Genomic DNA, 23570 nt, shown 5'->3' on the forward strand with positions numbered 1-23570 from the left:
TTTTAGGACATCCTCAGACCTCAGCGTCAGCAGTACTCGGGCATCAGACAGAACAGATCATTCCTCAAAATAAACAACTTCAAGTCTCATGAAAAACCGCCGTCATGCCTCAGATCTGGTGTAAATGAACATGAGACCAAAATGCCATCGGTCCAAAGGCCTCAGAAAAAAAGCCATTGTATCACACATGGTTGGAATGTTAACAGCAAGCTAACCAAAGTCTGCCCCTCCACCACAACCCCACCAAAAGGGAGAAGAGTTTACATCACTGTGCTCAAGCCAGACTCCCACAGTTATTCCTGTTTTACAGATAAACAGTCCAGTCCAAGGGCTTGACATGACAGCCCCCAATGCCCCTCTGGTCACCCAGCAAAACAAACCCCAAATCACTCAAAACATATTTCCTGAACGCAGCAGTTTCATCTCCAGGTCTCAAAAATGACTTGACAGCACCTAATATATAATAATAATAATAAATAATAACAGAAATATTTATTGAATAGGACATTTAAATAACAAATTAAATGAATATATCTAATGAAAGTTTTTGGGTTCAGTTTTTGGCTCTGACTTTCGATTTCAATCACTAATCCTTAAAAACACAAAACTGAGAAAAGCCACTCCCTCTGTAGAACAGCTTGTTTTGTTTAAGGTAGCTCAGGTCTGTTTTGGGGAAACAAAGCTGAGCTACGTCAGGAAACAAGGGGGCTTTTTTTTCTAAAAGAATCTAAAAGAGAAGCTCATTTGTATTTTTTTAACACTTTCTTGCTCAAAGTTTAATTCCATATGGGTTTTCACGCCTTCATCATTATTCTAAATTGTGTAAATAGTAATGTTAACGTAAATATTTCTACAAGTGGGTCTTAGTTTGTTCTGTTCCATACAGATCATCATTAATACACATGCACGCAAAATTCCTGTCCTGAGTTTTTAGCTCTATAAAAACTGTTTTAGGGTGAGATTTGTTTTTCATAGTGTTCAGTCTGCAGTGAAATGACTGGGTGTGTAATGTTTGCCCAACGAATCTGATACTTATCAGCCTGCTGCAGTTTATCAGAGTCATTCAGCTGGCCATTCCAGTTCCCTGCCAGAGGTCATTATCTTCAGAGCCGCAGACGAGTGTCCATCAGATAGCTCTTTACAGATGCTTTTTCATTCAACTGTTTTTAGTTTGTTTTGAGTTTCGAATTGTAATTTCTAATCGCCTCTATAGTCTTCAGAGTGCATTTAGTACTTAATGAAAGACTGAATGTCCCTTTTACTTCAAATATTCTCTTTATATTTGATGGAGTAGCTCATCAAACTCTACTTTAATTAAAACATTCAATACAAATTCTACTGGTACTGGAGAAGAGAGTCCGGCTTATAGTCGAACCTCGGATTCAGGAGGAGCAGTGCGGGTTCCGTCCGGGTCATGGAACCCTGGACCAACTGTTCACCCTCTCCAGGATTATGCCCAACCATTCCACATGTGCTTTGAGGATCTGGAGAAGGCATTCAACTGTGTTCCCCGGGGTATTATATGGGAGGTGCTTCGGGAGTACGGGGTACATGGCTCTTTGCTCTTTGCTCTTTCACATGGCCGGCAGTAAGTCAGACTCGTTCCCAGTGAGAGTTGGACTCCGTCAGGGCTGCCCTTTGTCACCAATTCTATTCATAATTTTTATGGATAGAATTCCTAGGCATAGTCAGGGGATGGAGGGTGTCCGGTTTGGTGACCTCAAGGTCACATCGCTGCTGTTTGCAAATGATGTGGTCCTATTGGGGACATCAGGCCACGAACTTCAGCTTTCGCTGGATCGGTTTGCAGCCGAGTGTGAAGCGGCCGGGATGAGAATGAGTACCTTTAAATCCGAGGCCATGGTTCTCAGGCGGAAAATGAGGCCGAAATGAGTTTCCTCCGCAGGGTGGCTGGACTCTCCCTTAGAGATAGCGTGAGAAGTTCAGTCATCCGGGAGGGACTCGGAATAGAGCCGCTTCTTCTCCACGTCGAGAGGAGCCAGCTGAGGTGGTTCGGGCATCTGGTTAGGATGCCTCCTGGATGCCTCCCTCGGGAGGTGTCACAGGCAAGTCCACCCGGGAGGAGACCCCGGGGAAGACCCAGGACACGCTGGCGTGACTATATCGCCCAGCTGGCCTGGGAGCGCCTCGGAATCCCCCCAGGGGAGCTAGTGGAAGTGGCTGGGGAAAGGGAGGTCTGGGCCTCATTGCTTAGGATGCTGCCCCCGCGAACCGAACCCCGGAGAAGCGGAAGATGATGGATGGATGGATGGATGGATGGATGGATGGATGGATGGATGGATGGATGCATGGACAAACTCTACTTTCAATAGAAATATTCAGTATAAACTCTTTTCAATAGAAATATTGAATATAAACTCTACTTTCAATAAAACATTAAATAAAAACTCTACTTTTAACAGCAGGGGCAGTCGTGGGCTGGAGCTTAGGAAATCAGCACTGTGACCAGAAGGTTCGATCCCTTCGGCTGATGGTACGTGACTGAAGTGCCCTTGAGCAAGGCATCTAACTCCCAGCTGCTCCCTGGGCGCTGTGGATAGGGCTGCCCACCGCTCTGGGCAAGTGTGCTTACTGCCCCCTAGTGTGTGTGTTCACTAATGTGGGTGTTACACGGCACAGATTGGTTAAATGCAGAGGTCAAATTCCTCTGTGTGCAAACACAGTAGGCTAATGGTTCTGGTTCTGAATTTGAAACATTCAAAATAGCCTCTAAATGAAAAAAAAAAACATTCAGTATAAATTTTATTTTTAATAAAAAAAATTCAAGAAAAACTCTATTTTCAATTCTTCTTTCAATGGAAATGTTCAATCCTCAGTTCAAAGCTCAATTCTACTTTATTAAAGACGTTTGACTCTTCTTTCAGTAGAAATTCTCCATTTTAGTTTCAATACATTTTTAACTCTACTTTCAATAAAAAATAACTTTTGTCTCTACTTTAAGTCTGTGCCCTTTTATTTTCAGTATATAATCTTAATTCAACCTTTGAAACCTTTATGTTTTTTTCAGTAGGAATATTCTACTCTACACAATCTTTTAACTCTACCATCAATAGAAACCTTTTCTTTTTTCAGTACAAACTATCAATTTTGATTTCAGTAGTCATTTTCAACATTCAATTCTACTTTCAGTAGAGACTTTCAACTTTAATTCAACTTTCAGTGGAAACTCAATTCATTTCTTTGTTCAGTAGAAATGCTCAGTTTTGCTTTTTGTAGACATTCTCAACATGTTTTGAACACAAACATTAAGCTTGTTTATGTTGACACTTATAAACTTATCTTAGTTCAGATCTAATTTACTGTAACTTACTTTTAACATAAACAGTCAAAATAAACTCTACTTTTAATAGAAACTCTTTAACTCTTAAACATGTACTTTGTGGAACCTTATTTAACCCCTCCTCTCTGTGACCTCATGCAAACTTCAGCTTTTACAGCCAGAGGCAAAAACTCCCTCCGTTCAGGCTCACTGTGAAGAATGAAGCTTCCCCTCATCTCACCTCCGCACTGGCGAACGTCTGACTGAAGAAACACCGCCTACCAGCCGAAGAGACCTGTTTACTGTAGGACTGTCATCAATCTGCAAAGGTGAGCAACAACTACTTACGATCATTTATGAAGTTACATTATATTTGAATGGATTTGTGCTTTTCTAGGTATTTCTTAAAACAATTATCACTATTAAAAAGCTGGTGTTCCAATGGTTCTTTAGGAAAAACGGATCTATATATACTGCAAAAAACAGTATGAGTGAAATTATCCTAATTCTAGACAATATGTCTAATATTTCTTGTTTTGAGATGGTCGTGCACTTATTTATTTTATTTATAGACATTTTTTAGCTATTTTAGGTCAGTTTATTAAGTTTGGTTTCAAGCCAGTATAGTGAGATAACGATTTTACCTAAAGAATTTCTGAAAGCAAGTAAAAATGTTTGGAAATAAGTTAAATAACCTTAAATTAAGCTTACAATAATCTCAACAAGAGAAATATTGGATATATCGATTTTAAGATTTAAGGTCATTTTGCTTGACAAGATATTATTTTTTGCAGTGTATATAAAACTTTCCATTATGACATTTTTCTTTAGATGGATGGAGAATGTGTTATGGATGGTTCTATATGGAACCTTTTTGAGTATATATATATATATAGCAAGGGTTCTGCTATTTTACAACCATGACATCGTAACAAAAGACGAACCCTAGAACCATTTTCGTTACTAAAGAACCCTTGAAGAACCATCTTTTTTTAAGTGTATATATTTGCTTCTACTAAGCTACTTTTCAGTCAGTAACATTCCGTTCCTAACTGTGTTTTAAGGGTTTAAATTGGTTCTGCTGCGTTGGTTCAGCTCCTTTTCTGTTTTAGCGTTTCGTTTTACACCTGAAAGAACCAAACAAACTCTATTTTCTGCTGATGGAGGCTGAGTGAACTGAGAGGTTCCAGTGAAGTTCTGTTACAGAAACTTGATTTGATTCTGTTTTTTTATTATATTTTTTTAAATAATGATAATTATATATAATTATAATTATAATGATATATAATTATAATATTTATATAATGATATAATGTATATAATTATTATAATTATATTTTTCTTGGCTGCATATTTCTTCTACTTGCGTCACTGTTTCACTAATGTAACCAGGGTTTCTTTAGGCTGCGCTTCACGTCTCTGTTTGTTTATAGCTCTTACCTTATCAGACTAACAGTCACACCAATGCACATACGTAGGAGGCTTTGACATGAGATACAAAAGCAAAGACAAGCCTTTATCCTCTATAGTTTTCCTTTGGGAAGGTGTTTCCCACTGATGTGTCAGAGAAGCAGAGATTTCAGGTTTTCCATTGCTCAATTCAAGCTCTAAGACAATCTTATTCATATCAAGTTGAATATGAAAGTAGACTTAACTTCATTTTTATTAGCCACCTCTTTTCTTTCCATCTGTTGCTCCCTGTGTTTATTCAGTGTTTATTTATATTTGGGGACACCAAATGTTCCCAAATGTCCTCAGAACTAAATGATTAAGATGTCTAGAGAAACTTGTTCACAGTGGTGGTGATGGGAACCAGACGTCCCTCTAAAAGCTCCTCACAGAAAGTTCCTACATGAACTGGTTCTGAATTCACTGCCTGATGACTGGGATGCTGTTTTATGAGAGTTTAGAGAACTTCAACTCCATTCATGGTGGAGGGAGACATGCAGGGCGCTATGCGGCAAAATAGTCCCCAAAGAAAACTCATTATTCCAGATTTTCCACTGTTTTCCATCATCAGCATTCCATATAAGCTCAGAAGACTCGTGTAGGTTCTGTGGTGGTTCTGGATGGTAAATAAAGTGTCTATATCTGTGTTGTAGTCATGGCGACGCCTGGTTCCCATCACCACCACTGTAAAGACGTCTGAACCACTTCACACCAAACCCTCTGAACCTCTCTGATTACATCTCAACTACTTATGCAGAAATTCTTGAAAATAGAGGAATTTATAAACTCCTAGAGTATTTAAAGTAGATAATCTATAGGGCACCATCAAAATAAGGTGTATGAGGATTTGTGGATGAGGATTGTCAGTCAGGGTAAAATATAACAGCAGGAGTTTAGTGTTTTAGCCTGAGGGTCTATAACATTGTGCCCACCACCCTGCTATTAAGCCATAGCATTTCCTGCCCAGCCCACCAAAGCACATTCCTCACACGACATGCTCACTTTATTCCCACAACATACACTGCCTATCAAAAGTTTGGGGACTCTCAGTTAATTAAAATAGTTCGTTATACATGTTTTCAATACAGATGAACAGGTTTTACAATTATTTACCATATTTCAATCCATTCAGGTTTATTTTAGAGAAAAACAATATCACTCACGACAATATTCGTGATAGTGCTAGATCAGGAACGAAGGCCAAAGGCCACGCCCATCTTCTCCCCTCGTCGTGATGTCGGCACTCATCAGCACTCAAACCTTTCAGAAGTTCAAACCACCTTTAAACCAAAAAGCTTTCAGTTTGTGCTTTTAACAATAAATCCATCCAATGATGATTTCGATAAAATCTGCTCTTCATGCAGAGGACGACACTTTATACTTATCTTAAATGTTCAGCTTCACGTTCATCACAGTTGTATGCAGGAGTTTGAGCACCCCTGGCCACCACCTTCTACAGAGAATATGGCATTTTAAGGCACAATTACTGCCTGTTTGCTTGGGAAAACATAAAAAATAAAATATAAAATGTGGCATAATGTTCGCACAGGCTACCTTTTGTGGTGTACTTTTACTCAATGTGTTTCAAATTCAGCATCTAAACAACAATTGTGCCTTAAAATGAGCAGCAGTATGTTCTCTGCAAGGCGAGTCTATTCATAGAGCACCTTTCACTCAAACCGGTCATCACCGGTCACTCAAAAGGCCTTACAAATGAGTAGATAATTAAAAAAAACATACAAAGTGCATGAGAAGAAATTTAGAGGTTTAAAAGAGAAGATATCAAATGTTAAATTTAAAAATCTAATTAATATTTAAGTGAGAATAGTTGGGGTGAGAATAGAGAATAGTGAGAATAGAGCGCTGGGGTGTGCACAAACTTTTGCATACTACTGTGCTCAAAAGGATCAGAACAGAGCTGTTTTAAATAAATAAATTAATTAATTAAAATCTGTCAATATGACTGGAAAAAAAAACACACACACACACACACAACAGTGGAGGAGAAGACCAGGAGTCCCCAAACTTTTGATGGGCGGGGTACGGTGAATGAGTAGAGGAGAGGTCATCCAGGCTAAAGTGTAGATTTTTAATCGAACATGCTTTGGGTCAGTTTCTCATGTTCTCATGGCAACGTCATCTGTGAGTTTTCACAGCAGTCAGAGAGATGGTTCTCCAGATTCACCCCGAAGTCTGTTTCATCATAAGTGCTTCTGAGAAGGTAGTCATGCCTCCAGACTGGGGGAATACCCTCCTCACATGGCTGTTTTTCTCTGACCAGATGCCTCCCAAGAGCAAGCGGGTCAAGGTCGCAGGGTCTCAGAGTGACCTCGTGAAGTTCCAGGGTCAGGACTTCCAGACACTGCGCCAGAGTTACATCAGCAAACAAGAAAAGTTCATCGATGAGAAGTTTCCTCCAGAGATGCGTTCCATCGGCACGGGCCTGCTGTCCCAGAAGGAAACAGTAAAAGTGGTGTGGAAGAGGCCGTCGGTACGTCAGCGTCCAGCTTTACTGAGCTTTTTACTAATGCTCACAGAAACGTTTATATTCATGTTAGGCTTTGAAAGTTACTGTGTTATGATATGTTTGATCCCGACTTCAGTCCTCTCTAAGGTCAGTGGGTCAAAATGATTAGGCTGCAAGTGGGAGCAGGTCAAAATGATTAGGTTGCAGGTGGAAGTGGGTCAAAATGATGAAGTTGCAAGCGGGAGCAGTTTAAAACAATTAGGTTGCAGGTGGAAGTGAGACAAAGTGTTTAGGTTGCAGGTGGGAGTGAGACAAAGTGTTTAGGTTGCGGGTGGGAGTGAGACAAAGTGTTTAGGTTGCGGGTGGGAGTGAGACAAAGTGTTTAGGTTGCGGGTGGGAGTGAGACAAAGTGTTTAGGTTGCGGGTGGGAGTGAGACAAAGTGTTTAGGTTGCAGGTGGGAGTGAGACAGAGTGTTTAGGTTGCAGGTGGGAGTGAGACAAAGTGTTTAGGTTGTGGGTGGGAGTGAGACAAAGTGTTTAGGTTGCAGGTGGGAGTGTTTAGACAAAGTGTTTAGGTTGCGGGTGGGAGCGGGTCAAAATGGTTAGATTGCCGGTGGAAGTGGGTCAAAATGATGAAGTTGCAGGCGGGAGCAGTTTAAAACGTTTAGGTTGCGGGTGGGTGCGGGTCAAGATGGTTCAGTTACACCCAGCACATGGCACTCTCGTCCTAATAGTTTTGTATTTGTGGGCGGGACAAAATGCTTAGGTTGCAGGTGATCATGAGACAAAGTGTTTAGGTTACGGGTGGACGAAATCTTGTCAGGTGAAACTAACTCAAGTACAAAACTAACAAGATTCACACAGGCCTCCCAAAATAGAAAAAATACAATAAAATCTGAGGTTTTTATATTTATTTATATTTTATATTAGATGTTTTATTTTTTTCCAATATGTTAAACTCACCAATTAAAGAGAAATTGTGCAGTAAAACATGCAGAAAAATGGCATATCTAAGTTTGATTCCTATGGAGGATGTGTTAACCTATTTTACACAAACAAGAACTACCAGTGCTTTGTTATGATTAATAGCACAATAAAAACATGTTTTCTATTAAATGTCAGCTGGTATGATTTTCAAAAGCTCATTATATCCCAAATTCAAACAAACGGACCCTGAATCAGCTCTTTCTAGACGATTTCTACAACTATACTACAACTACAACTGGGGTTCAATCCCCACCTGGGCAAACACCATACACTAAACCAATAAGAGTCCTTGGGCAAGACTCCTAACACCACCTATGCCTACCTGTGTAAAATGAGCAAACTGTAAGTCACTGTGGATAAGAGCGTCTGCCAAATACCATAAATGTAAATACATCTGCAGCAATGTTGAATATGACAAGTTTTTGAAAACAAAACAGGTGATGTATATTTGGAAAACACATTTTAGCGCTATTAAACATCACATAGCACTGATATTGATTAAGTAAAGTCCTTAAATGTAAAAAGAGCATTCCTGAAAGTTGTCTATAATACGTTTTTCAATAAAACCCTTCATTTATATTAAAATGATATAAAATGTTCACTGCAGACTCTAATCAGAAGGCTGCCAAGTTATAGAAGTAGTGCTCTTAACTTGGCCTTTGTTGTGCTGAGAACATACTTCAGCGGGATTAGATCAGTGATCAGTTCTACTTGTACAGACACATATTCCAGCATGTCTTTACGATGCATCACTTCAGTCTCTTTAACAAGACACTGAGCGAGTCTAAACCTGCAGCTGTAGACCTTCTTCACTAAAGCTAACAATGTTCAGACGGTTCTTCACATACAGAAGCAGAAAAGTTTGTTAAAGGGATATTTTTCAACATGTCTGCATAATTCAGAGCGGGTTTGGTGTGAAGTGGTTCAGACGTCTTTACAGTGGTGGTGATGGGAACCAGGCGTCGCCATGACTACAACACAGATATAGACACTTTATTTACCATCCAGAACCACCACAGAACCTACACGAGTCTTCTGAGCTTATATGGAATGTTGATGATGGAAAACAGTGGAAAATCTGGAATAATGAGTTTTCTTTGGGGACTATTTTGCCGCACAGCGCCCTGCATGTCTCCCTCCACCATGAATGGAGTTGAAGTTCTCTAAACTCTCATAAAACAGCGTCTCAGTCATCAGGCAGTGAATTCAGAACCAGTTCATGTAGGAACTTTCTGTGAGGAGCTTTTAGAGGGACGTCTGGTTCCTATCACCACCACTGCGGACAGTTCTGACACTATGATATACAGAAATTTTGACAGTTCAGTGCAGTTCCCTTTTAAGAATCAATATAAACTAAACTTATATTTGACATTTTTTGTGACTTCTCCTCTCTTCTTCTCCTGTTAGGAACTGGTGGCAGACCCCTGTCTGATCGTAGATGGCGAGTCCAGGTTTGACTTTGCTCAAGGAGAACTTGGTAAGTTAAAGATATTTCATGCACAGGTCATTAACCCTCTTGGGTCTATGAACTCGCCCACATGCCAAATATGAACGTTCTGTGTGGGAAGATGGACATACAGCACTGTTAGTTGGTGCTAAATACTAAATCAGTTTTCTATCACCTTAAGAACATCAGCAAGATCAGAGATGTTCAGACTAAAGCAGACCTGGAGAACCTCATCCACACCTTTATTTCTAGCAGGATTGATCACTGTAATGGTCGCCTAACTGGACTCCCAAAAAAGACCATCAAACAGCTTCAGCTGGTTCAGAATGCAGCGGCCAGAGTCTCACTAGGAGTAAAAGAAGGATCCCCACCCCTCCAACCCCCACCTCCATTCTTAAATCCTTCCGCTGGCTACCCGTCTGTTCCAGAATAAACTTTAAGGAGCTGTTACTGGTCTATAAATATCTCAATGGTGCAGGAGAAGCATATTTATCTGATCTGCTGCTGTGATATGAGCTGAGCAGAACCCTCAGATCATCAGGAACCGGTCAGTTAGTTGACCAAAGGTGAAGGCTAAACATGGAGAAGCAGCGTTTAGATACTCTGCTGCTCTTAAATAGACCCCAATGGACAGAGAGCGTTAGAAGAGCCAACACGACACTTTAAATCCAGACTCAAAACGATCCCGTTTGAGCAGCTCTCAGCTCAGTATAAACACCGTTAGCCTTTCTAGCTCCTTTTCCTCTGTAACGGCACTTTTTAAAATCCTAATCTAACTTTTAGTTTTTAAAACTCTGACTCTGAATTTTCGAAAGTGCTTGAAACGACAGCAGTGTTTGAAAGGTGCTGTATAAATACACTTGCCTTGCCTAAATAAGACTGGAAGTGCCATAGAAGCCCTAATGGACATTAAGACTATCGTCACAGTGGTGATTCCTGTGACCACAATGTACTTATACAGTTAAGGTTTTTGCATGAAACTGTGTTATATTATGATATTTCAGAAGCCCATGATTGCTTGGCAACAATACCATGCTCTACAGGAACTATATGTCCTGACTGAATACTTGTTTATCTCAATTATTCTTGATAGCTTTAATTATTTTGTGAAATTGTGTGTCCGATTCACTGGATTCACTCTTGAGCTGCCAACTGTAAGAAATGACTCCTGTATTTGTTTAGGAAACTCTCTCAACACTGACTAGTGCTCCCAAAAAACTGTCCAAAAAACTCTGTGTTTGTAAATGTTCTGTAGTAAATTGTAAATGAAATAAATAAAGTAAATAAAACACATTTCAGTTTTATTGTACATTTTTTCAGTTTTTATGGGTGTTTTTTTTAGGAAACTGCTGGTTTCTGGCTTCGATCGCTGCGGTCACATTCCAGAAGGAGATCATGGATCAATTGGTTCCTGTAGATCAGTCGTTTGGGGAGGATTACGCAGGAATGTTTCACTTCAGGGCAAGTACATCACTCCTGTTCTGTTCACGAGGGCAAGTACACTATCCCACGGTTTTACACTCGTTCTGTTTAGTGGAGTACACATATACATATCATTACATATGATGTACTGAGTTTAACATCAAGAACAAGATTACTTCACACCACCTGGGACCAGACAGGCCACACCGCAAAAATTAAATCATTCACGAAACAACTTTTTTTGGTGTAAAATGTTGCCTTAAAGAGATTTTTGGTCATTTTTTTTATATTTGTTCATATTAGAGTGTAAATGAAAATACAAAATGTTCATAGAAATGCTTATAGAATATAAAAAAAAATAAATGCCTATTTAATAGACATAAATAAATGCTTAGAATAGAAGTAAAATACTGAAATAAAATCATGGAAAACTAATATCTGACTGGACAGACCTGAAATTCCTCACTATTTATACAACACTAAAAAATGTAATTTTAATGTAATATGCCATGTCACAAGTTTGAAATGGCTTCAAAATGTAAAATCCACTTAACGCCTGCTTAACAGTGTATTTTACCAAAAATGGTTCATCCTATTTCCGTCAGAACACACATAAAAATAATCATTTCCAAAGAAATTGAAAACTAACAGGAAAAAAAATCTCTTTTTAAAGATTCTCTGGCATAAAAAAGTAAATCAATCTGTGTTATGGATTTCTAAACATAAAATCTGCAAATTAAATATTGGTTGAATTTATACCCAGTTAGAATTTTAGAATTACAGAACATTCATATCAGTAAATATTAACACGCTCTAAACCTTTAACCATTAAACTTAACATGTAAGAAGCAGTTTACAGCCTCATATGGAGCGACTTTACAAAGTCAAATACAAATTTTAAAAGGGGATTTGTAGGAATTTGGCAGGGCTGCGTGAATTTAGTGAACATTGTGCTTGTATTTTTTCAGTAATATCTATGAGAGAGTTGAGTTGTTGTGGAATTTGGCCTCATCAACATTTTTCCCAGGAAACTTCATTTTTCTTTTTTGGCTTCTGTTTCTATTCCCACTGTGATTCTCATCTCATAGTTCTGGAGGTCTGGGCAGTGGGTCGATGTCGTGATAGATGACAAACTGCCGACTATTGATGGAAAGCTGATTTTTTTGCACTGCAAAACTTGCAACGAGTTCTGGCCCGCGCTGCTGGAGAAAGCATACGCCAAGTAGGTCTCCTCACTTCCTCTGGACGTTACAAATGTCAATGTTGAGTTAAATTAAAAAAAAATCTTTAACTGTTACTTCCATTAAGAAAAACCTAAACTTACCCTAAACCCAAAACCTAATCCTAACCATAACCTTAACCTCAAACCCAAAACCTAATCCTAACTCTCACCCTGGCCCTAATCCTAACCCTAACCTTAACCTCAACCCAAAGCCTAATCCAAACCCTCACCCTGGCCCTAATCTTAACCTCAATCCAAACCCTAATCCTCAATCTAACCTTAACCTCAACCCAAAACCTAATCCTAACCCTCACCCTGGCCCTAATCCTAACCCTAATCTTAACCTCAATCCAAACCCTAATCCTCACCCTAACCTTAACCTCAACCCAAAGCCTAATCCAAACCCTCACCCTGGCCCTAATCTTAACCTCAACCCAAAGCCTAATCCTCAATCTAACCTTAACCTCAACCCAAAACCTAATCCTAACCCTCACCCTGGCCCTAATCCTAACCCTAATCTTAACCTCAATCCAAACCCTAATCCTCACCCTAACCTTAACCTCAACCCAAAACCAAATCCAAACCCTCACCCTGGCCCTAATCCTAACCCTAATCTTAACCTCAATCCAAACCCTAATCCTCACCCTAACCTTAACCTCAACCCAAAACCTAATCCAAACCCTCACCCTGGCCCTAATCCTAACCCTAATCTTAAAAACCTCAATCCAAACCCTAATCCTCACCCTAAATATTCACTGCAGCTGCATCACTGGTATGTTCCTGATGTTCCTGAGAGTCTGTTGAGTGTTTAACTCATTTAAAAAGGACACAGAACAAAGCGTCACCCATAAATCTCCTCTGCTCTGAAACAGGAAACAGGAATAACTTACTGGGCAGTTCTGATTGGATTAACTGAAGCGTTCGGCCTGATTTCGCTCATAACCTCATGTGTCGGGTTTCCACTGCTTGATTCTTCCTTGTTGACAGTAAAGAAACTAACTGGCACAGAAAACGTCCTCAGCGATGATCTTAACGCTCTTTTTCCCCAGAGTATGCGGTTCGTATAAAGCCATGCAAGGCGGGTACATCGCTGACGCTCTGAGGGATTTCACCGGGGGGGGCGTACAAGGTCTACGTCCTGAGCGAAGCTCCGAGTGGCCTGTGGGAGCTGATGGACATGGCAGCTCGGAGCAAAGCCCTGATGGGCTGTGGAAGTCATCAGGGGGTAAAAATGCCCACCACACACTCCCTTCTCACTGCCCACACTAACAGGCTCAGCACGTCAAACTCAGTTCCACTCACTGTTCCACTGCAGAACTCCCACTAAAAAAGCTCCAGCGTTTCGCTGGTTAGGTGAGAGGTCGTACCACGGGGGCAGAACTCAAGTACCAGCGTCGTTACTGAAAAAGTACTGAGGAGTAATGAGTAGAAGTACAAAAAGCATCTTCTGTTCAAGACACACGGTGCTTCAAGGGTTCTTTAGAACAGAAAACGGTTCTATATAGAACCATGACCACTCAGCAAACATTTAGTATGATTTAAGGTTTATTTGTATCATGAAAGGGTTCTTCAGATTGGCGGACAGTGCGCTGTAGACGGTTCTGTATAGAACCTTTTTGAAAAGTGTTCTATTATTACAAGCTTGACCTCATAACAACAGACAAACCCTTTTTGCTAAATTGGATCTACATGTTCCATCAATCTAAAGACTGACTCCACCATGCAAAGAACCGGTTATTCATGCAAAAGGTTCTTTGAGTGTTCATGGCTCCATATAGAACCATTTTCTTGATTGAAGAATCCTTTTTAAGATTGTACTTAGTCAGATTAGGAAATGGATTTATGGATATTTGGTTTAAACTCAGAGCTGAAACATATGTGGGACTTTTAGCTGATCATGGAACCCTCAGGGCTCCATCTCAGTGCCTTCAGTCAGGGAACATAACTGAACCATAATCCTCTGAAATGATCTGTTCTGAGCTGCACTGACTCCACACGCCCCGCCTCGCCTCCAGGCTTTTACTCTACTGCTCTGTTTTAAAACATTCGGTTATGAAAAGGAACAAATACCAACTTTTCACCTGGAGGAACTGATTTAAGCTCCACAATCAGACCTTAGAACCACTGCTGGAGCTTTGAGGGAACATTTACACTGTTTGTACCTCGATGAACAAGAAATGTACCTGAACAGACCCTTCATTTCGAACAGTGTAGTGTACTAAAAGGTCTAGTTCAAGGAAAAGGAAAAGCACAGCAGGACAGCAGGCCATGGCTAAAAGAAGCTGTGGGTCAGATTCGTGTGTCCAGAGAACTTCAGTATTTTCATGGTCCCACACATCACGTTGAGGCATTAACCCATCCAGCCTCTACCAGCATAGCCTCTATGCCTTTTTGGACTAAACTTGGTCTAAAATAAACTGCTAATGCTCCAAAGTGAGAGGAGTAGTCAGCAGTGAACTGTACTGAAGTCCATGGACCTGGCGAATGGGAGTAGCTCACGTCTGCGTGGGAGAGTTGATATCAGGTATTGCTTGGAATTTATTGTTGTTGGAATAAATCCAGATCACTCCTTAAAGAGCACTTTCTCATTCCCAGTGTTAATAACCTGAAGAACCTGACGATCTGAACAATTTATTCCCTCCTCCCTCCTCTGTCACACCTCTCACTGTTCATAATAGATCAGGCAATTATTGGACAGGTTGGACAAGGTGTGTCGAGGCCAGTAGAGTGTGAAAATATGTACCTGAGATCTCCAGGTGTTGATCTGATCTTGTAGAACGGCTCGTTTGTGACGTGGTACACTCCTAAAAGTGATGCCAAAATGGCCAAACTTTTCAGTGGACAGTTCTTTGAAGAAATGTTATGGTTAAAATAAATAAATGAATTAAGGTTCTAAACCATTTCCAGGCCTTTCCTGGAACCACACCAGGAACCGTCTTTTTTTATATGTAGTTGTTCAACAATTCAGTTGTGAGGTTGAGAAAGTGGTGTCCTCAATACGGGACTGGAACTGAGAACCACTTTGCACGACTTAGAAAGGGACTAGCTGGCACCACCTGCTGCCAGCAGAGGGCAATGGCAGCAAGGGGCCATGTCTTCGGGGAACTCCAATTCCTAGAAGCCCTCGGGCTGATTAGGTACAACTCGACACACCTGCAGACTCCTCTACTTAAGGTTGTGGCAAACAGCAGCACTTTGTCAGACCGTACCGAGGCATGACCAGTACAGTAGTTAGTGTCGTTAAACAAACGAAAAGAGGGCTTAGAAATTGCCTCAAAACTAAAAAGAAAATAGAGCTAAAAAGAATAAACTTATTTTTAAATAAATTTAAAAAGAGGCTTGAGCTACAAACGGCTCCAGGCTGTAGTAAAGGTGTTTGACAACTGAGACACAGTCTACCTTCCCGTCACACTTACAGTGGAAGTGAACTCCATCCATCTTCTAAGCCGCTTCTCCTTCTGCGGGAGAGCTGGAGCCTATCCCAGCGGTCATCGGGCAGAAGGCAGGATACACCCTGGACGGGTCGCCAGTCCATCACAGGGCGGACAGACAGACATTCACTCACACCTAGGGGTAGTTTACCATGTCCAAACAGCCAGACTGCATGTTTTTGGACTGTGGGAGGAAACCGGAGAACCCAGAAGAAACCCACGCAGATACGGGGAGAACATGCAGACTCCACACAGAGAGGACCCTGGTTACCCGGCTGGGGAATCGAACCCAGGCCCTTCTTGCTGTGAGGCGACAGCGCCACCCAAATTTAGTTTGCTCATTCTTTTATTTCACCTTCCTGGTTCAGCCTTTGTTTGAGCTGCGTTTCTTTTGTTTGCCGTTTTCCCGCCTCTTCATTTCCACCTCCTTGAAGTGTTTTACCCGTCGTCACCTGTGCTTCCCAGCGGGGCAGCTGTAACTCCTCGGACCGTCGATCAGTACGGCAGCGGTGCAAGCCTGGCACAAACACACACTCCACTGCCCCAGTCAATTTAGTTAACACTCTTTCTCACTGGTTTTCAGTTCTGCACTTGGGTCCGCCTCCCCATCGTCCCATGAAATACTGTATATAAAAAGTATAATTTGGAAAATGTAGAAAAATTTTTAAATTTACAATTTTATCAAATTTGTACATTAATATAATATTAAGTGTGTGTTTAAGTTAACTCCCCTTAACCTTTCATGCTGGTCTAACGCTGATCTTGTGCTGGTCGTGCTGGTCACCCAGCGTGGTCAAAAGTCAGGAGGTTTTGACTGTGAAATTATCCTCATTTCACAGCAAAAGTTGACCTCAGTGAAATGAGAGATATTTGCAAAAAAATTAAAGTCACAGCCAAAAAAGGGCAAGAATCCTTTAATATTAATATTCCATCATTTATGTGCAAATGTATAGATTTCAACATCGATGTCATTTGTGAAAGCAAGCTGGGCCCACTTTATCCATCAGAACTGACTTGTTACGCTCAGTCTTTGTTCCTCTCAGTGGTTTTTCCTTTTACTCTTTGGAATTTTTGTTTTAAACAGGTAAATAAATCCATTTTCTGGTTTTAGACACAAACATTGTTCAAAAATATGATCCAAACATTAGGAAAAAAAACTTGACAGCATACAAAACTCAGGTGAGGCTGCCCTCTGGTGTCGAGGGCGGATATTACACCTGACGTCTGGGAGACTGTCACCAGTGCTTTTGGGATATGATTTATCGGACTGTAGGCTTTCACAGATGTACTAATACAGAACCTGCCCTGCTGAAAAATGTACAGAAACTGTTAAAGGGTTCTGCTCGTTCCTTGTCGTGTCCAACAGGCACTAATTGTACTGTGTGTTTGGTTGCTTGGTTGATATCACAGTGTAAATGGTTAAGCAGGTATTCTAGGTCTGATTCCAGATGTATCTGATGGTCTTCTGATGGGAGCTAAAAGTGTCCTACGGGAGATTAGTGGTCTCTAATGGAAACAATTAATTGATATTAGAAGTAAAACCATCGGTTTTTAATCCTAATGGTTCTACGGATCAAAATAGTCCTGCACAGTGTTGCAAGAGACACGTGTCAAAAACTAGCCTTTGGGTCGCTGCCTGGAGAAAGCTCAGGGTTTTATGGTTCTGAGTCTTTTATTTATCAGAAACAGTCCACTCCATGACAAAGGTCAGAAATCAAGTGCAGGTTTACTGACCGTAAGGCAGAGTCACTAGTTTTTCCAGGCAGGGTCAAAACCGTAAACACATCACAAAAAATCAGGCAAACCGTCCAAAACCACGACACCGTACTCTCGTTTTCAGGTGAGAGAGACCTCTGCTGGTGCAGAGGGGAACTGTTGGCAGCAGATGTGACACTACCAGTAAAGCAGCTACATCACACCTCTGGAGTAATGTTTTCAAATATAAAGCCCATTTATTTGAGGGTAAATGTATGCAAATAATGATAATATGCTGGTTTTGTGGGCCTTTTACAGGTTTTAAATAAGTAAGAAGCTGAGAATCTGGAAATTAAAAGATAGCCAGGGTTAGATTTATCTAGGATGATGAACAGAACTGTCCACTGAAAAATCACTATAACGTTAGGTTATGATAAATGAATGCCTTGTGTGTCAGCAGCGGTGGTCAAATTTCAGCGCAAAAGTGTGTGTGTGTTTTGTCTGGCTGGTGATTTCCTGCCTTCTGCCCAATTCATTTTGTTTGCCGTTCAGTTATCACCAGCTGTGCTTCTCCTGTGTCAGACTGCAGCAGCCGCCACTGGTTGGTATGGTGTAGTGGGTAACACCTCTGCCTTTGCGCCATAGACTGGGGTTCAATCCCCACCTGGGTAAACACCCAGCACTATACCAATAAGAGTCCTTGGGCAAGATTCCTAACACCACCTGGGCCTTCCTGTGTAAAATGATCAAACTGTAAGTCGCTCTGGATAAGAGCAAATGCCGTAAATGTAAACGTTCCTCTAAGTCATTCTTCCTCATGGCCTCAGGGAGTTTCTCCTTGCCACACTGCTATGCTTGGCTTGCTCACCTGAGGCTTGGACAAGGAACACAAATATAGCTAGAATTGAAATGATCTGAAAGTCCTTCTCATTGACACTCAGAAAAGCTTGCGGCTCAGCAGCCTCGCAGATTACAAGTCTTTATTTTTTTCAGTATCTGCTGTGAATTATTCAGTGTCTACTAGGAATTATTCATAATCTAATATGATTTATTCAGTATCTACTGAAGCCTCAGACTGAACATCACAGGTCCGAAGGTCTGGATTGGGCAGAAGACACATTCTGATTATTTCAATGTATTTTCAGGCAACTGCTGCTAACACGGTGTTACCCAACGGCATAGTGGAGGGCCACGCCTACGCCGTCACCGGAGTCACCAAGGTGAGACATTTACATTTACAGCGTTTAGCAGGCGCTCTTATCCAGAGCGACTTACAAGAAGAGCTTTGTCTGTCTAGAGAAAGTATCTTTGCTAGTTACCAGTAGCTTAGAGAGAAAGACTTATTATTATATTATATTATTTTTATTGAATGTGGGAAATTGCACAAAAAAAATAGTGCCATGAAGTAAATGTCCAACAATTTATCACACCAGTTGTTTTCCATCTTCGAACTAAATGGAAAATAAGACAAAAACAACCTGAAGAAACACAAATGTTCAGAGCCTTTATCTGTAAATGGAGAAAACTTGTGGTGAATTGTCCCAGAAGTTGCCGGCCTACCAAAAGTCCTCCAAGAGAAAAAGTGACGACTTATTCAGACTTATTAAGCCTCGCTTACCTCAGATAAGGTCAGCGTTACTGATTCTACAGTTAGACTCAAGCTGGTCGGCATAAATAGAATCAATAGGAAGGTCACAAGGCCAAAACCACTGCTGACCAAAAAGAACATGACTCTTTATTTACATTTACCAAAAAACACCTTTATGGCCTGAAAACACTTTTTGGAATAATGTTCTGTGGACTGATGAGTCAAAAGTGGAACCTTTCTGAAAACGAGAGTTCAGTTACATCATTCTGTGACCTGAAGGTCAAGCACAATTGCGTTATGCAGCTAGAAAACAGTCCGAAGCACAAGGGCAAGTCCACCTCCTGAATGGTTCAAGTCAAAGTCCTGACTGTAACCCCAGTGAGATGCTCTGGCGGGACCTTAAACAGGCAGTTCCAGCTGAAACGCCCTCCGGTGTGGCTGAATTGAAACAACTCTGCAAAGAAGAGTGGGACAAACTTCATCCACAGTTATGGAAAAGACTGATCTCCAGTTTTAGGAAGCAGTGCAGTATGTGACAAAGAACACAAATGTGGCACTACTTTGTGTTTAATATAGTGTATTTAATACAGTGTATCATTAAAACATCTTAGTGTCATGATATTACCCTGTATCATCCACCTCTACTGTGTAAAAATGGTATGAAACATTGCTAAAAACCACACTTGTGTTTGATGAACAGGTGAAGAATCAGCGTAAAGAGGTGAAACTGGTGCGAGTCTTCAACCCGTGGGGGGAGGGGGAGTGGAACGGAGACTGGAGCGATAAGTAAGAGCTCCTGTTTTATCTCTCAGTCCATTATTACATCTGTGAGAATATGATTATTATTTCAAACTTCACATTTAATATTCAGATATTAATCTTAGGCCTTGTCATTCAGCACCTACTATGACTTTTTAGCATTTACTAAGAAATATTCTGAATTATTCAGAATCTATTACAAATTATCCAGCAACTGCTATAAATTATTCTGAATCTACCATGAATTATTCAGTATCTGCTATGAATTATTCAGTATCTACATATGAATTATTAAGTGTCTGCTATGAATTATTCAGTATCTACATATGACTTATTCAGTGTCTGCTATGAATTATTCAGTACCTGCTATGAATTATTCAGTATCTACATATGAATTATTCAGTATCTACTACGAATTATTCGGCATCTACATATGAATTATTCAATATCGAGTAACAGATCAGTTATTTTATGCTGTCAGATTGTTTTATTATATATAATTTGCTCCCACTTTATATTGAGTGTCTCTAATTACTGTGTAGTTACGTGTGAACAACATGCAACAACACTAATGATTTAGTCAGTGTTACAGATTACAGGAGCACACCTTACATACTTAAAAGTCTATCTTAATAATTAACAGCCTATTCTATATCTTGTAATTACGAGGGCAATAACATACATGTAATTACATTGTAATAACTGGAGCAGCAGTTTTTTCAGAAGATTTTTTTTCCCCAGCAGTAAAAGGAAGTTTGTAATAACTTACATTAAGACATTATTTACACTGTATCTGCCAGCTTTCCTCACATTTAGCTGGTGTTTGTTGCGATTGCTGTGACGCTGTAACCAGTTTCAGCTTTAAACCAGTCTGTAATGAGACAGAACAGCAGACGCCCCCTTATATTAACATGTAGCTTTAATAACATTAATTAAATGTGGTGCATTATTGCTAAAGCAGTCTGTTACCCCTCTCATTACACAGTACCTACATAGTAACTACACAGGAACTGCCCACTTATTTTAAAGTGTAACTAACACTGCACTGCAGGAAAGTTCCTGTGTAGAAGATACACATGTGTAATTACATAGGCTGTACTTCTGTAATCCATCTGTAACACTGACTAAATATCAGTAGTTAGTGTTGTTGCATATGTTGTTCATGTGTAACTACACAGTTATTAGACACTTAACAAAGTGGGACCGAATTTTACGGTCTGGTGACTGTATTTGTAGGACGGCATGACGAAGCAGAATGTTTTGTTCTACGCTAGAGTTCAGGCATCGTTTGTGTTCATTTGATTTGTCTGGTTTGTTCAGGTCACCTCTGTGGGGTAGAGTGAGCGAGGAGGATCGCAAAAAATGGCTGGAAGATAAAAACAATGGAGAATTCTGGTAGGCAGATCACATGACCTCCAAATTACATTTTAAAATAACGACACTAATAATAATGATTCACTGCTTAAACTGTGGCTTTTATTCAGGTTTAATCTAACGACTATGGTTATTCTGTAACTACTAAGTTATGTAGGTACTGAAGAAATGACCCTCAGTGCATTTTCACTGCATGCGTTTTTATTTATTTGTCTGTTTATGTATTTGTTTGTTTTCTGCTCCAGGATGTCGATGAAGGATTTCTGCACAAGTTATTATGAACTGGATATCTGCTGCGTCAGTTCTACGTTCCTCAGTGAGCCGCCTCCTGCGCCCAAGTCCCGTCGCTAAGCTAACACATTCGGCCTATAGCAGCTCTCCTCAATGGCTAATGTAACCTTGATAATAAATACATGTGATGCGTTCATTTACAGCAAAACCTGTATGAAATTATCCCCTCATCCTAATAAAAGACTGATAAACTGACCCAGTAGTTGTGTTGTGTTGAATTAGTGAAAGAAGATCCACATACATTAATGTATACATTCAGCCATAAGCATGGTACTACATTTGCAGGCAGTTAGCACCATGCTAATGACCACTACAGTTGCCTCAAAGTACAGAATTATTCATTACTCTCTAAAGAGAAACTCTGTGGTTTGAAGCAGCTAATTTGGTTCCGTTTCTATCTACCGCCACTATTTTGTAAAAGTTTTCACTCACCCATCCAAATCATTGAATTCACCACCTGTGCAGCAAGTCCAGTCGTGACCAATCACACTTCTCCGTCTGGGAATCTGATGGATGAGTCTGGGTTTGGTGGTTGCCAGGAGACGGTACTTGTCTGACTGCATTGTGCCGAGTGTAAAGTTTGGTGGAGGGGGGATCATGGTGTGGGTTGTTTTTCAGGTGTTGGGCTCGGCCCCTTAGTTCCAGTGAAAGGAACTCTTAAAGCTTCAGCACCAAGAGACTTTGGACAATTTCACGCTCCCAACTTTGTGGGAACAGTTTGGGGACGGCCCCTTCCTGTTCCAACATGACTGACCACCAGTGCACAAAGCAGGTCCATAAAGACGTGGATGAGCCAGTTTGGTGTGGAAGAACTTGACTGGCCTGCTCAGAGTCCTGACCTCAACCCCATAGAACACCTTTGGGATGAATTAGAGCGGAGACTGTGAGCCAGGCCTTCTTTACTTTTCTTTACTTTTGGTAATTTTGTAGTATTTCCTTCAAAAATACACAATGACAACAAATCAAATGTTGAAACTAAGAAATTTTGGGTTTTTTTGCCCATTTTGAATTTGATGGCGGCAACACGTTCCAAAAAAGTTGGGACGGGGGCCTGTTTACCCCTATGTTTCATCATCTTCTTTTAGCATCACTCTGTAAGCGTTTGGGAACTGAGGAGACACTGCTGTAGTTTAGAAAGTGAAAACTTCAGCAGTTTAAATGAGCTCAGGCCCAGAGAAGGTGGCAGCGTTTCTGGGTCCTGTTTATATTTGGGTTCTTCTTTGTGTTTTAGAGTTTAACAGCGTTTGTGGATGCAGTGATGAACTGTGTTCACAGTCAGTGGTTTTCAGAAGTGTTTCTGAGCCCATGCAGTGATTTCCACTACAGAATCATGTCTGTTTTTAATGCAGTGCTGCCTGAGGGCCCAAAGATCACGGCCAGCAGATACTGGTGTTCAGCCTCGTCCCTCACAGACAGAGATTTCTCCAGATTCTCTGAGTCTCTAATGATATTCTGCACCGTAGACGATGAAAAGCAGAAAAACATTATTCTTGAATTGTTGCTCTATTTCATGGTGCAGTCTTTCACAGAGGGGTGAACTTCTGAAAGACTCCGCCTCTACTGACCTGTCGCCAATCAACCACCAGGTGTTTTTTAGCATTACACAACTTTTGTTTCCCTGTTCCAACTTTTTGGAACATGTTGTTGGCATCAAATTCAAAATGGGCAAATATCTTTCAAAAAACAATCAAATTTCTCAGTTTCAATATTTGATATGTTGTCTTTGTACTGTATTCAAAGAAATATAAGGTTTAAATGATTTGCTTTTATTTACATTTTGCACAGTGTCCCAACCTTTTGGAAATGGGGTTGTATTTTTGCTGTTTAAACCAGGATTACCTGGAAACCAGGATTTTACTGTCTACTACACCATAGACTCTAGTCTTCTTTATTGCTGCAAGGACCACCACAAGTCCATGATGATCACAGGCCCACCCAATCACACAGGGACAGATTATTTATTAAGAAGCATTTTTAAAATAATAAAAGATGGATTTGTTTTCTGTAAGCGCTGTCGCTGTGTTATGGCCAATCAAAACATTTCGCTGTATTCTTATTTCTCCGCCCTCCATTCCCTGGTTAGCGACTGTCGTTGCCTCAAGCCTTTGTTTTTCACATAGCAGTGTTTAAATTTGAAGCTCCACTAAAGGATCTACCT

At 40.6% G+C, this 23570-nt stretch overlaps 1 pseudogene; it reads left to right on the forward strand.

Annotated features, from left to right (window-relative positions):
- The first annotated feature begins 3485 nt into the window (after nucleotides 1–3485).
- On the forward strand, nucleotides 3486–21607 carry LOC108414190 (annotated as a pseudogene).
- Nucleotides 21608–23570: the final 1963 nt, after the last annotated feature.

This window comes from Pygocentrus nattereri, chromosome 3, assembly GCF_015220715.1.
Source record: "Pygocentrus nattereri isolate fPygNat1 chromosome 3, fPygNat1.pri, whole genome shotgun sequence".
In the NCBI taxonomy this organism is placed as follows: Eukaryota; Metazoa; Chordata; class Actinopteri; order Characiformes; family Serrasalmidae; genus Pygocentrus; species Pygocentrus nattereri.